Below are 13,325 nucleotides of genomic sequence, written 5' to 3' on the forward strand. Positions count from 1 at the left end.
ATATCATATTTTTGTGATTTTTCAATGTGAACAATTATTAGTGGAACGAGAATTGTTAATTATTTAATTAGCAATTTATTTGGCTAAGTTTGGCAATGTTCAGAAACTGTGTTCTGGTAGCCCTTGCGACTTGTTCACTTGTGACGTCAGTGGAGAAAATCGATAAAAACGAATGGACGTCATTTAAGGCCATTTTTCAAGAGAAAAAAATAAGTCAAATTAAGAAAAAAGTTACCCGTGATTTCAACCATGCTCTTTCAGAAAAGATTTTTTTTTTTTGAAAAATGGAAAACAAAGCATTTTTCAAAAAATATTGTTTATAACCCTTGAAAAACTGAAATTTTAGAGAATCTTAATACGCTTGAAACCGACACATTGTTCCCCACATCTCCTAATACCTAACGAATGAAATTCTTAGGATAACTGTTTTATCGGTGTTTTTAACTATTAGTAATGTAAAGATGTGTTTTTTTTTTTATATTTTTTGCATTCGGTTATTAAAAGAAAGGCGTAAATTCACATCGATGACACCTTGGAATAGAAACTGTTCTGACGTAAGTTCACATCAGTGGAAACTAGGAATAGAATATGTAATGATGTGAAATACCGTCAGCAGCAATCAGGAATATATTTTTAAATTATGTGAATTCCCTTTGGTGGTCGCGAATAGGTTGGTACACATGTGCTAGTACGCTTTTTCTTTAAACTTGCGTTGCTTCCACTTGTTTAATGTAAACAGTTTCTACAAAGTAACATTTGTGTAAAAAAAAAAAGTTGTCAGCGAAGTTTCGCTTCAAGATTTATTTTGAGAATCATAATTGTTTCAACTTAAAAATTCGGCTAAGGTTTTTTGAAGCCTGAGTAATGCTACAAAATGTTGATAAATAATGTAAGCATATTTAACAAAGTCTACAATATAATCTTTTAATGCTTTTTGCATTGGTAAATAAAACTGTTTGCGTTAAATGAAAATATTATTGACTATTTTTACTACTTTTGTTAATAACAATGCTCAATGTTCGTTATTTAGTTAACGTGCTTCAGGAAGTGCTTCGGTAAGAAAAGTGCGAAAACAATCGTAATAGTAATAAGAATGATATTGAATTGGATTTTTATTTTTTTAAATTCCCATCGCATGTTTCGCAGTCGAAATTGAGGACGAAACTTAAAAAATGGGAATAAAAAAGATCCATTTAGGAATAATAAAAATACGCGCACATATTTTTAATTACCCTCCAAAAAAATCGTACAATATTACTTAAAGAAGGGTATAAATAATTCATCCAAAATAAACAAAATAATATTAAAATAACGGCAACAGTTCTTAAAAATCCTTGTTAGAAAATAACATGAAATGTTATTACAAGCAACAAAAGAAGAAAAAAACAAACATTTTTTTTTAACTTGAAATTCTTCCAAATGATGTTATTTAAACTGTTATTTAAATTGTAACAAAAATGAATTTTGTAAAAAAAAAAAAATATGCATGAAAATATTTTTGCGGAACACTCGATGCGAAGAATTGTTCTTGCACGAAAAGAAATCAATAGGATGTGCAAAGATTTTTCTTTTTTTCTTTTTTTTAAAGAAAAATAAATAAAGAAAAAAGAAGCAAAAATCAACGTTTCCTTTACACGCGAAAAAAAACTATGATATTTAATCAATTTTTTTTTCATTAAATAGTTTCAATAATTTAGCTTTCATGAATTCGTTCTACACACGCACACACACACACACACACACACACACACAACAGATTACGTGCCTCGTCGTCCATCAATCAGAAGGGCAATAAATTCAGAAACGTTAACTTTTTATTTATTTATTTTTTATTTTAAGAGAAAAAAAGAAGAAAGCTTTGAATTCACAAAATTGCAGAGTATTTTCAGCAGCATGGATTTTTTGCTTCAATATAATACTCACTTAGCCGAATTAGAAACATAATTATATTTCCTTACAAACCATCAGTCAGTCTACAGGCAAAACCTTTCGCGTTTTACCCCAAGCAACTCCAGGAGTTAAGTCAACCTGAATCAAACACATCGACTCAGCCATCCATAATTGTTCCGAAATCTTTCAATCATATAATCTCGAGTTTTCTTCCATTTAATGCCACTAATTCGAACGGACAAGATCAGAAGCGGGAACTCTTCGACAGAGATTCTCCCCTCAAAGGAAGTTGACCGTCCTTGTCCCCAGTCGGTTGTCTTGCTGCATAATTTATGAGCTGGATGGCAGTCTGGCTCACGACGTTTGCATGCTTTGAGCTTGTCCTTTGATTAAATCTCGGCTCCAATGAATTGCATTGTACGTGAATTAACGCTCCCCACAGTTGAGGTCAGAGTGAAGGAAATGTCAATAGCGTTGTGTTAGAAAGTGAGCTGGGGATGAATGGGATGAAATTTTCATTGCAGACAAAGAGAAATGCCTTAAGTTTGGAATCTGATTTCTCGAAATAGTAAAGTTGGCTTAAGGATATGTGCTTGAACATAAAAATTTAAAAACTAGTATTAGATAAAATACTACTAATTTGACTATTATTTTTCTGCACTTTATTTTTTGGTTTGAGCTTGTCTTTTGATTAAATCTAGGCTCTATTTAATTGCATTATTCGTGAATTAACGCTCCCCACAGTTGAGGTCAGAGTGGGGGAAATGTCAATATCTTTATGCAACAAAGTAAGCTGGAAAAGCGATGACATTTTTATCGCCTTAGGGGTCAGATATCTTTAACAGTATAAATGATTGAGTGAATTAAAAATTCACGTCATGAGCTTAAAAAATCAAATGTCATGAGAGGTGTTTAATTATTTTATTAAACAGAAAGCAGCTACTTTCATTATCAGCGTTCAATGTGTGTACCGTTTGGGTGGATATGGGATTAACTTTGAGGCTCATTTCTTCTTGACTACTCAAGGAACCCCGTAAAATTTGAATGGGCCCCGACTGTTGATCCTTCTATTCTGCTTTTGAATTTATGATTGTCTTATGTGTGTATCGGTTATAAAATTATTTCAATGGAGTAGTTATTCAGTAGTGCTTAATAACATTCTAAACTACTGAGCTTATAGTTTTTTCTCTTTAGTTTTTTTTTTGGTTTTTCAGCAGTCGAATTTTTTGTTTTTATTTAATAATTATTTTTTATTTTACACTTTTTAGTTAATTTTTCATTGACTTAGTTATTATGATTATAAGACTGTAAATTTCGCGATCTTTTCATTTTATTGAGAGAGTTTATATCGTGAGGTTTATTAAACAACTTGCGGTAGTCTAAAGTACTGATCATTTTAACTCGACTTAAAGTTACCTGTGCTTGACCTTTAGCAAAATTGCGCGAACTTAAGTCAACCAGAGATACATAAACATCCTGTATAACTCACGATGACTCGAATTTGGAACTTTCTGCTAAAACTAAAAAAGCCCGTCAAGAAAGTACACGTCGCGAAACTCAGTCCCCTAAATCACGACCAAAAAAAGTGCAACATGTTAGAGATGATAATCGAATTAGTAGACTTGGTAAACAAAAAATTCAGGCCATGAAAACGCTACCTGCATTTGTCGCACGCAGTGTCGCACGCTACACGATCCCGAACTGATAATATGGCGTCTGGTTGCTGATATGGTGAATTTTGATTACTGTCATGTGTTTAGATACATTCCGAAAGTTAAGACAAATTGATTGACTAAAGAATCTTTAAAATTGGCCAATGCGTTTAGCTTCTACAACGCCACATAGGAACAAACATACACATATACATACATAGACTCATAAATACATTACCCTCCTTTGCATCGCGCACGCGCATTCAGGTAAAAAAGAATGTCAGTTTATAACTTGGATATTTTATGATTTATTTTCATTCCAACTTATTTTTTAATTATTTGTTTATTTATTTGTCTTTATTTATTATTTATTTTATTCATTTGTTAATTATTTATAATTATTGCTATTATTATCAATTATTATCATTAGTATTACTACTAGTACTATTAACGAATAAATACCTTTGTGCTGAAAATTCAAAAAATCAGTAATCCAACGTCAGAAAGCACAAATATTGCAAAATATTGCAGACACGTGTTTCGGTGTTACAAGGAACACCTTTTTCAATGCAAAGAAATGTGAGCTTCTGGATGAAAAGTCATCCGAGAAAAGCAACACGGTGGAACAGGAGATAGTATAAATATCAAAAACTAGAAATTAAACAAAACAAAAAAGATAAAATGACACCTGGAGGCAAAATTTATTATATAATTCCATCAGGAAAAAAGCCGTTAAGTAATAAATTTTCCAAGAAAATCCATAAACAATGCAAAAAGTCCAAAAATGAAACCACTCTGGATAAATTAACAATAAATTTACCAGCGGAAAAAACTATGTATGAAAGCAATGTATCAAATGGAGAAATGCATTTAAGAACAAAGTAAAGGATAAACATATTGGAATTAGTTAATCACAAAACGAAATAAGAAAGCAAAAAATGAAAAAAAATAAATAAAAGTAAGAAATGTACGACATTTACATAAAAAATAATATAAAAAAACTAAACCAATTTTAACAAAGGAGTCCACACAGAAGAAAAATAGGGAATTGCAGTAAGATCATTGACTAAATTAGACCGGTTCCTCAGGATGTGGAAAGATTCCCAAAAATCAAGATCCAACGAATTGGGACATTTTTGGATAATTTCATAAGAGTTAAAATCAAAAGAATGATTTGATTCCCAACAGTGTTGGGCAATACTGGATTTATTCAGCTGTTGTTTTCTCACATAGTTTTGATGTTCTTTTAACCGAAATTTCAAAGAACGGCGGATCTGTCCGATGTATCCGAGTCCGCAATTGCAAACAATTTTATAGATCCCACAACAATTAAGAGGATGAATAGGATCTTTAAGAGAAGAGAAAGAAAGTTCATTAATAGGAGAAAATACCACTTGGAATTGGAATCGCTTCAGAATCTTAGCAACCTGAAAACTAATACCAGGGAAGAAAGGCAGAACAACTAAATTCTTAGTGTTAAAAGTTCTATTAAGAGCAATATTTTGAGATTTTTTGCAAAGTTTTTTACAAATGGAATCAACTAAGGTGAGCGGATAGTCTCTATCAACAGCCACAGCTCTTAAATAGTTGAGTTCCGCATTAAGAAGCTCAGGTGAAGAACAAATATTCATTGCATGATAAACAAATGTGTTGAAAACTGAATATTTTTGATTAGGAGGGTGAGACGATAATCTATGTGGGGGTAATGAAACAGCAAAAGGTTTGCGATAAACTGTAGTTTCAAAACCGGACTCAGTTCGAGAAACGAGAACATCCAGAAATGGAAGGCAATCATTCTGTTCTTTTTCACAAGAGAATTGAATATGAGGATCAATGGAATTTAAAATAGATAAAGCATCATCAATGCTTAGTTGATCCAGATTCATAAGAACAAAACAGTCATGAACATAGCGAACATAGAATTGAAACTGTAGTTTCTGAAACAACTTAAGCTCAAAGTAATGCATGTAAATATCACTAGGGATGGGGCTAAGTGGGTTTCCCATTGCCAAACCATCCGACATTGTATAAAATTTAGCATTAAAAACAAAGGAACATTGCTTTAGACAAGTATGAGTAAGGAAAACTAAATCCTCAATTTCCTTAGAAGTAAAATGAAATTCAGACAGTCTACTCTGAAGGCATAACAATGAACCCTCGACCGGAACGTTCGTAAATAATGAGTTCACATCAAAAGAAACCATAAAAGAATTATTTGGAACGCAATTCTGAATTTTTTTGACAAAATCGATAGAGTTTTTTACAGTGAATACATTATGACTCATAAGAGGAGAAACCACAGAGACTAAATATTTTGCAAGTTTATAAGAAGCCGTACCAATATTGGAAACAATCGGCCTTAAAGGAATGCCAGCTTTATGTACCTTAGGTAAAGCATAAAATCTAGCGCAATTAGCAATAGAAGGAATAACAGAGCGTTTAACATTTAATGGAATAGACTGAACGGACTTGACAGCAGAAGAAATAGCCTTTAACTCATTTTCACTCGGATCTTTAGAAATCTCTAAGTATGGACCAGAAGAAATCAAATCATTAGTTTTGTCAACATAAGATGATTTGTCAAGAACAACAATTTGACCACCCTTGTCAGCTTTGGTAACAACAATATCTGAATTAGAAATTAAATTCTTTACAGTACGACTAACAGTATTAGTAAAGACGGGATTGGAAATTCTAGAATTAAAGTCCACATTAGAAGCAATAAGATGCCTAACGCAATCTTTTTGATTGGATGATAAAGCACTAAATTTAAAAGCTTTCTCAATAGGAGCAATAAGCTTAGAAAAAGAAGGTTTGCTGGCCAGAGCAAAGTTATCATTGCATTTCAGAGCATTAATTTGAGAATTGTTTAAAGGAACACTTGAAATATTAACGACAACATTTTTATTTACCACTGGTAAATTTTCCGAAGGAACAACGTTCGAATTTCTACAAAGTTTATCTAATTTCTTTTTCAAAACAACTTGATGATTCTCCGAAGAACGAAGGGTTCTAGACCAAGAAGTTCTATCAACATAATCAAAATCAGAAATAGAATTTGAAATAGAGATATGCAAATCATAGAGCTCACGTTCAATAAACGAGAGGCGTTTCCTAGTTTCTTGGATCGAAGCTCTAAATAGAGCCAATTTCGTCCGAAAAATAACTATATCAATTTTTACAGACCGTGGTAAGTTACATTTCAAAGAAATAAAATTCGGAATAACTTTCCTGCGCCTACATTCTTAAAGAAATTTTAAGTGGTTCAAAAAGCGAAACTTCTTAATACGAAGATTGCAAAACCTATTAATTTGAGACATTCCAAAAACAAAATATCAAAGCACATAAGAACAAATTATTATCAAAAATACAAATCAAATTAAAACAGTAACAAGGCAAAATAAGAAAAATGAAGCAAAATTCAAAAACTACCAGATATAACAAATACAACCACAAATTCAAGGCAAGAAGAAAGAAAAAAGAAAGTAGAATGCAAACGTACGGCCCGTTTAAGCCAACAAATAACGAATAAATACCTTTGTGCTGAAAATTCAAAAAATCAGTAATCCAACGTCAGAAAGCACAAATATTGCAAAATATTGCATAATTACTATTATTTCAGTTTTCCTAGCATTCAACATCATCGAAATAGCTAATTCCTGTAAAAAAACAATAATTAAATTTCGTACAAATATTTTTTTTTCTTTCTTTTCTGTTGTTAATCCCGCAAAAATTTTTAAAATTTGACTTTTCAGTTTTAGCGTTTCTGGATTACACAATTTCGTAACTTTTGCTCAGTGTTGTAGCACGTACAAGTAGTTTCTTTGCTAGAGTAGTAAGAATGCAAGAAAAACAACCACGCAGCGCTCTCGCATTCAGCTCGTACAAGTAGTTTCTTTGCTTGAGTATTAACATTGTAGGTAAAACAACCTACACGACGGCCGTTAATGTAATGAATAATATGGATGTATTTTTTTTTTCTTTTAATGATAGCTTGAAATACATGAAGTAACATTAAAGTTTGAAACGTAAGAGAGAGAATTCTAAAAAACCCTTCTGAAAAAGTAGAAAAAATGTAATACATTGTTCTAAAGTTTCAAATTTCACAGTAATCGCAGCCTGATTAAAAGTGCTAATTGATGCGTAATTATCAAATTTCTACTGAAAGTTCAACTCAAGGACTCTTTTCTCAAAAAGATTATCCCTAAATCCAATCAGAAATATTTGTTTCATATGATTGACTTCTTTAAAATCAATCATTTATTTGTCCCGCTATTAATATCGTAAATTGTTAATAGCGGGTTTAAATCTTGTCTTTCGTAATAGAAAATATTTATCGTGGAAAATATTTCCTCTGAGTACAATTTATCGCTTAAAAAAATATCCTTACTGAAATATTTTGAATTCTGAAATCCTCGTTAACCGCTAGTAATATTTCAGACGTAATGACGTCCCCACATTTTATCTTCGCTCTAACTTATTCTTACTCCCATATGATTTCAAACACAGGAAACACATTTAAAGGAACCACATTATTTTGCCATGCTCTGCGTTACATCCTTTCAGCAGAATATCAAAACACTGCACGAAAATGGAGTTAACAGTCTTCGCGAAACGTTGTTCAGACCATGTAGCTACATTCCACTAATTTGCATAACTCATAGAGGATTACTTTTGAGCATTTTAGGGGATTTAATCAGGATGTTGCAACACGGGTTACCTTGTAGTAAGTTAGGAATTGCTATCGGTAATTCATAAAGATAGATTGAGGCCGTAAGCAATGAATCTTGGCTTTTGTATTTTTCATTTAGATATTATTTTTATCGAGTGAATGCTTGTACCCAACGAAATATAAACAGGAAAACAAAACTTAAGCAAAATGAAAAATAAATTTGTAAGAATACTCTAAATCGTAAAAATAAAAAGCTTTGGAGTGAAAAAAAATATCGAGAAACTAAATAGAATTTTCGGGTTTCAAGTAAAAAATCAAACTGTTTATTTCTTTTTTTTTTAAATACATATTATTCTCTGTCAGAAATATACATGTGTTATAATGTGTCCGGGACACATTTTGAAAAACAAATTATTAAACAGTTTAGAGTTTTGAATTTTTTTTTTTTTTTTGCTCTGATTCACCATCTATTAAATAAGCAAAATCATAACATATAAATATTTAGAAAAATAATAATTTACATTTATTTTTTTAAGCGGTCGCTTTAAATCGCAAAAATTTAAAATATTCTTGGTCAATTTTGAATTTTTTTTCATAAATCTAAACACAAAAACCTAAGCTTTTATTTTAATTCGACAATTGAAAAAATATTAATTCAATGAAAAATATATATTTGAATGAAAATTTTGAACAATTCCAAGATGTTTTTTTTTTCAAAAAATCACATCTTTTGAAGTAACCATTTTTTTTTTTTTCAAATTTGCAGAAAATAAATTCAAACAAACTGTTTGAATAACGTATGCTCCAAATTTCATTACTTTTTCTTTATTAGTTCTTGACTTTTTGAATGCAAAAAATCGGAAAAAAATGCATCATGGATAAAAACGCATTTAAAGTTTTAATGTTAAATATAATATTAATCAAATGTATTCAACAAAAATAACTATATCTTTCGTTCTAATTAAGATAAAAACAAGATTCAAATGGCATTTTAAGCAGAAAAAACGAAAATGTTTTTAAATGAAAAAAAATTGCAAAATTGACGATTTTTGTCGTTACGGACCCCTTTAAGTACCACTATTTTCGTCCAAGGGTGTGGAGTATCTGACTGTCGTGGAAGAATTGCGAATTCAAAAAAAAAAAGCATATTTTATTTTTGTTACAATTAGTTGATAGCTTAGCTTTAAGGGAAAAATATGGACTATGATTTAGAAATTCACCAAATGTTATTTTGTATCAATTTAAAGTAGTTTTCATTGATATCGCTATTGATATACACTCTGTCACCAAAAATATATGCATCCACTGGAAATTTTGCTACGATCAAGAAACTTGTCAGAAATGTAGTCCAGTAACAGACATTTGAATGATTTACCATTCGACGCCAATGAGACTGGGGTATGCGCACTATGTGCAGACTGCTGCGCAGATGGGAGAGTGCAAAAGTGCTATTGATACCCTTGTCATACTATTCAAGTGAAGCTGTCAGTTTGTATGATGCTATTGTTTAGTTAAGGTGCCTTTGAGAAATAACCGGTGACAGTAGGAACAATTGTCGGACTTAGAGGAGTGGCGAAATGCAGGTCTCAGAGAAGGAGTTGGTTGTGCATGCGTATTGATCAGCACCTTGGTCGGAGCGATATGTTAGTTACTCGGTCTTGAAGAAAATGGATTACAGAAGGAATAGAACTCTATCATGCAGATTTAGGTCGTACCAGGAGCGCAAATAACAGAGAAGATCGTGAAATCATAACAATGGCCACTTCCTTTCCAGCAGCGTCCGTAGCATATGTTAGACACCATTTAGCGCATTCCAGACATCTGGTGGTATCAAGGAAATTCATTCAGAGATCACAGAAAGACACTAGAGGCAGCCAGCGTCCCCCATCAAGACCTCTACCACTGACCAAACATCATAGGTAGAGTAGATTGGATTTTAACTGCCCCTAAGCAAGTTAGATTGTGCCTGACTGGAGGCATGTGATCTTCAAAAATAAATCTGCATTCAATCTCAGTGCTAATGACCTACTTATGTGCGTGTAGAGGTGACTCAGCCAGCTGTCCGATCCCGCAATTTGTTATTGAGCGGTATACGGCGATTATACAAGGTGTGACACTTGGAGAAGCGATTTGTATGGACACAAGATGATATTTTAGTTGTCCTTCAAGACACTATCACAAGTGTCAGTTACGTGAACGACATTCTAAAAACGTGTGTACTGCCTGTGCTATACAGCCATTTAACTGTCATCAATCAGCAACAACACTCCTCCAAATACAGCGCAACTCCCTAACAATGTCTTCAAGGAAACTCCCATGACCTACTATGTAGGTTACCAGACCTCTTGCGAATAGAGCAGTTTTGGGTCATGCTTGGTAAGCAACCTCAAACGTCACACAATAACGATGACTTAAGCATTTATGCAAAGATTATAGTATGATCTTCCCGCATGGGGTCATGGGTGTCATACCTGTTTTGATGCCGTGCCGTATTTCGGCTTGTATCGCAACCAGGGATGACTGTACCAAGTACAGATTTGTGACCAAATATTGGATTATGCCATAACTTCTTAATCAAACGATATTTGTTCTGAATTTGTAATTATGTTTCTTGTATCTTCATTGGCCATGTATGTATTAAGAATATTTACATTTAAAACTTTAAGTACCACCATTTGTAGTATCTGTGTTAAATCTAATCCTAGCGCTGTTCATAGCGTAATAAAATATAAAATAATTCTTTGAAGAAAGGATGGTGAAAAAATATATCATTTACACCGTAGCCTTAGATATGTTTTTTCAGAGCATTTGGAGCGGTTAAGAAAAGAAATACAAAAGCATTTATTTAGAAGATAAATATCCGCATTGGAAACAGTATTTGCAAGACTTGAAGTAAATATATTTATCTTGAGATAATCAATTTTTCTCTGTCGAAAACAGCGAAAGGCTTTCTTCTAGTCGAACCGCCATTCCCAAGATTGTTGATAGCATCACGACTATCACAAGAATGTTTATCCCGACTGATTTATCACGAAAAGCTAAGCAGGGATCCAGAGATAAATTAGTTATCAACGCACATTTGTTATTATTATTACGCTTTTTCTTTGATTTATAAGATTGCTATTGGTATTTCTCATTGATAAAGTTGTCGCAGCAAACTAATAAAATTGACACATTGAAAGATAAGGGAAGCAAACTGTTTTGTTTTTTTCAAGTACTTGATCTATCTAACTCGGGTATGGGTATTTCAAATCCGCTATAAGTTTTGTTCTGAAATCTACATATATTTTTCAGAAAAGCATTTTTTGCTCAGTTTTGTTATGTTATTATTTTTGACTGTACATGATTGTAATTGACCTGTATTTTTATTTATACACATGAATGAGACAGATAGAGTACGCTTGCTGTTGTCCAAAGATAAGTAACACCTAATTCTTCAAGAAGATATGTCATACCATTGCTATAATGTTTCTTTTTCGTGAAAACACATTATGCAATGGTAATTTTCTGCATCCCAATTTCTGCATCCCTTTTCTCCAAAAAAAAAAAAAAAAATCGCTCATGAATGACGCATATTCTGGAATTTAACCCCTCAACAACTTTGCTGTCAAGGTTTAAAACACGTAATATATCAGTCAAATTCGTTTCACTAAATTGTTTTGGGTTGATGAAATTTCGCTACCAAAAGATGAGGAATCTGGAGATATTATAGCGATTTCAAAACTAAATCATATCATGGACACTACTTAAGATCTTTTTCAGTGTCCTCACTTTCACATGAGGAAAAACCTTGGATTGGTTTATCGAGATTCAGTTACTTAATCTTTACTAATAATAAAGCTGAAAGTCTCTGTCTGTAGGATGTCTGGATCTCTGTGACGCACATAGCGCCTAGACCGTTCGGCCAATTTTCATGAAATTTGGCACAAAGTGAGTTTGTAGCATGGGGATGTGCACCTCGAAGCGATTTTTCGAAAATTCGATGTGGTTCTTTTTCTATTCCAATTTTAAGAACAAAATTCTCATAAGATGGACGAGTAAATTGCGAAATTATCATAACGTCGAACCGTAACATGGGCACAAGCAAATTGGCAAGAAAATTCACCATACATTATTTGTAAATATACAGGCGAACCAAAAGACCTTTTAATTTTCTATTACGGGCAAAGCCGCGCGGGTACCACTAGTCTGTATAAAACGTTTTCTTTGCTTCGGTTCGCAACAAACTTGGGGTGAACATATTTAAACTGTTTCTTTTCTCACTCAGAGGCACTATTATATTTTAATTGGAGTAAAAAGAAGTCATGTGATGCACACATCAGCTCGTTTTAATTAAGCAGAGTTCGGGAAAGTGCGTACCCTAGTATGAAATAAACTTGGTTACTCGTCTCGAAGACGCATGTACTTTCGTGGATACTACGCTGCTGGAACGTGTACAGTTAACCATTTCAACACTGACGCATGAATGGCTCAATATGCGCAAAGGCCATTTTGAACGCTTTTCAATTAAATATTATACAGATACAATGTCCATGCTTTGAATTAATGGAAATTCATGATTACTTGTAAACCAGGTCATACATTATCTCTACTGATTTTGTTGAAAACTATGGATAGCAGAGGTATGGTTCTTTGTGGATGTTTTTAAAACAACGAATCTAGTTGCGCAAACCGCTTTACAAACCTGGTTTTGACAGAAAAACCCTGTAAAGTTAAAAATTTCCAAAGTAGCTGGTACGAGTTTGCCTAACGTTCTCTTATTCAATAAAAGACGGAGAATTCCTTAATTTCAAATGCTTTAGTGTAGAAACTTTCCTTACAGAGGATAACTACTCCAAAAAATAGTTGTAACACTCGTTTAGCTCAATGTCATCTTTTAAAGTTTTATGATAATTTAGCTGAAGCACGCGCGAAACAATTAGTGAGAAAATACAGCAGCTGTAGAGCAAATTGCAACAGAATATCGCTTACTCATGCTTTAAAGACACAAGAAGCCTCTTTTTCAATGCTTAAAGTTATAACTTCGAAACGTATGTATTCTGAGTGAAGCATGGAAGCGCGGGTGTACAATATTTTTCATAAATATGTGTGTTATTACATCATTTAGTTTA

Source organism: Uloborus diversus, chromosome 2 (genome assembly GCF_026930045.1).
Source record: "Uloborus diversus isolate 005 chromosome 2, Udiv.v.3.1, whole genome shotgun sequence".
In the NCBI taxonomy this organism is placed as follows: domain Eukaryota; kingdom Metazoa; phylum Arthropoda; class Arachnida; order Araneae; family Uloboridae; genus Uloborus; species Uloborus diversus.